Source organism: Chelonoidis abingdonii, chromosome 4, assembly GCF_003597395.2.
Source record: "Chelonoidis abingdonii isolate Lonesome George chromosome 4, CheloAbing_2.0, whole genome shotgun sequence".
NCBI classification, from domain to species: Eukaryota; Metazoa; Chordata; order Testudines; family Testudinidae; genus Chelonoidis; species Chelonoidis abingdonii.
In genome coordinates, this window is record NC_133772.1 from 176503 (window position 1) to 179147 (window position 2645).

General features: G+C 59.1%; 1 pseudogene; it reads left to right on the forward strand.

Annotated features, from left to right (window-relative positions):
* LOC142046691 (uncharacterized) overlaps window positions 1-1133 on the forward strand; it is a 4635-nt pseudogene extending 3502 nt beyond the window's left edge.
* The last annotated feature ends 1512 nt before the right edge of the window (window positions 1134-2645 follow it).

Sequence of the window (2645 nt, forward strand, 5' to 3'; positions counted from 1 at the left end):
GGAAGGGCAGGGAGAGGAGTGAGAGGATGGAGGGAAGGAGGAAGGGCAGGGAGAGGATGGAGGGAAGGAGGAAGGGCAGGGAGAGGATGGAGGAAAGGGAAGGGAGAGGAGGGGGATGGAGGGAAGGAGGAAGGGCAGGGAGAGGAGTGAGAGGATGGAGGGAAGGAGGAAGGGCAGGGAGAGGATGGAGGGAAGGAGAGGGCAGAACAAAGGCGGGGGATGGATGATGGGGGACCCTCAGCAGCACCCTGTTGCCCCCTGTGCAGGGACACACACATGCTCCCCTCTGTTCCCTCTCTAGGATCCGGGGTGCAGCGCTGGGCAGCCTGTGGTCCCCTGGGAGTCCTGGCGCCCATCCTGCTGGTCCTGCATGCCATGGTGTGCCGGGAGTGCCAGGCCCTGTGGCACCGTCGGAGGTACATGAGGTCTGGTGCCCAGGGACAAGATGTGGCTGGGGACCTGGGCTCACGGCCAACCCTTGGGCTGGCAGGGAAGGACGGAGCCCCCCAATCCCTCTGATAGCTGGTTGGCTGCAGGGCACCATCGCCTCCGCTCCAGGGTCCTCTTGTCCACAGGGTACCCTCCCTTGTTCCCACGCAGAGTTGGCTGGGGGACAGCAGCAGCTGGGGAGGGAACCCTCAGGGAGCCCCCCTGGCAACCTGCACCCTGGAAAGGAGAGGAGGCGCCTGATGTGAGGCGGCTGAGAGATGAGGGTCCCAGGACATGCGGAGGCTCTTTGGGAACCTAAGGGGCCCAGCAGCTCCCACTCCCCCAGGAGGGCACCATCTGGGCCATATTGAGTAGATGGTGCACAGGATCCATGTGAGCGATGCCATCCCCGCCATAGCGACACAGCCCCGCCACATGGTGCAGGGCCTGCAACCAGCAGCTCTCGTCCCCACAAGCCACAGCGCCAGAGCACAGCCTGGCCTCCCCGTGTGGTCTGCAGCCTGCAGCTGAGCCTGTCTCTGCTGGGGGAACTGAAACAGGAGCCACATCTGCTCGAAGGGCTGGGAACAGCCCCAGGCTGCTCTGATCAGGCCCAGCTCAGGGCTGAAATAGCAGCCGAGGGGCACTGCTGAGCTCTGCTCTGCTTCTACAGCCAGGGGACGCAGCACGCCCCGGTTGCAGCTCCAGCGCTACAGGAGAGACCGGGGGTCTTTGCATCCTGTGCAGGGCTGGATTTCCAGTTAGGCATAGGAGGAACGTGCCTGGGGCACTGGCAAAAGTTGCCAAGTATGTGCTTTGCTAGCCCAGCTAGGCTATATTCAGCTGTCAGTTGCTGTGGTTTTTTAGCAGCTGTGCTGCGGCATTTTATTTTGCTGCCGTGTTGCCGCTGGCCACACTGCTCGGGACTTCTCGGGAGGGAGGGAGCCTCCGGGTCTGCCCGGCCCCTGTGCTGACACCCCACACGCCACTTGTCCCACGTTGCACCCCCTCCCCACAGCATGCACACGGTTCTTGTCCGAGGGAGGCAGAATTTTTTTTCTGCAGAAAATATGCTGCAGTTCTGCCTTTTGCCCACCAGAGGCGCTGCTGAGGCGCCGGAGCAGCCTGGACTGGCTGGTGTCGGGGGTAGTGTCTCTGCCTGTAATTGTGAGGATTTTCGCTTGTTATGTTGTGAGAGTCTTACTGTTTGGCAGGAATACTGTGTGTGCCTCAGTTTCCCTCTGTGCTGCACCAATGTCCAGGTGGTGAGAATAAGCCTGTGACTTTTGCGGGGGCTTCTCCAGCTGCCTGCACCGATGCTGTGGCCTCCCCTTCGTAACCTGAGACCAGGAGGGGGATGCCACCAGGGGACTCTGGCCTGGGAAGTGAGACAAAGGCTGAAGGAGGAGCAATGGGCCAGGCAGGGGCCAGGCAGCTGGAAGCGCGTCAGTCCCGACTGGTTTGGGGCGCAGGGGGAGGACGAGAGTCCTGGCTCTGGGCTCCCCTCCCCCCAAGTTGGACTTGGCTGAAAGTCCCTGATTTCTGTGCTAACAAGCTCTACTCTACGCTGTGTTCCTGTCGCCTAATAAACCAGCTGTTTTACCGGCTGGCTGAGGGTCACGTCTGACTGCAGTGTTGGGGTGCAGGACCCTTTGGCTGCCCCAGAAGCCACGCCCAGGTGGACTCGCTGCAGGAAGCGAACAGTGTGGAATAGGGTGACCAGATCAGAGGAAGAAAATATTGGGACACGTGGGGAAAGGGTGTCCGCCGGCAGAGCAAAAAAAAAAAAGTGGAGTGCTGCCGGCGGAGGCGGAAAACAGAAAACCAAACGGAGTACTGCGAAATATCAGGACAAATTGCATCCCAATCAATGCGGGACAAACGCGTCAATATCGGGATGTCTGGTCAGGGGAGGCTGAATGCTCCAGGTCAGACCCAGGAAGGTCAAAGCTGTGTGAGCTTCTTCAGTCTACTCAGAGAGAGGAGGCATGCTCTGTGTAGCGGGGTTTGGCCGGGGTTGGCTGGGGCTCGTGTGACGTTATTGACATAATCTGAGACCATATAGAACATGGTTGCAACAAAGGTCTTGTAGTGGCACCAAATCTTATGTAAAGGGGGTCATATAAGGTGTCTGAGACCAGGTTATAGGTTGCTGGTTATGATTATGCTGTCTGTATGCACTTGTCATTTTGTAGTTGAAGTTATGAATATTGGCT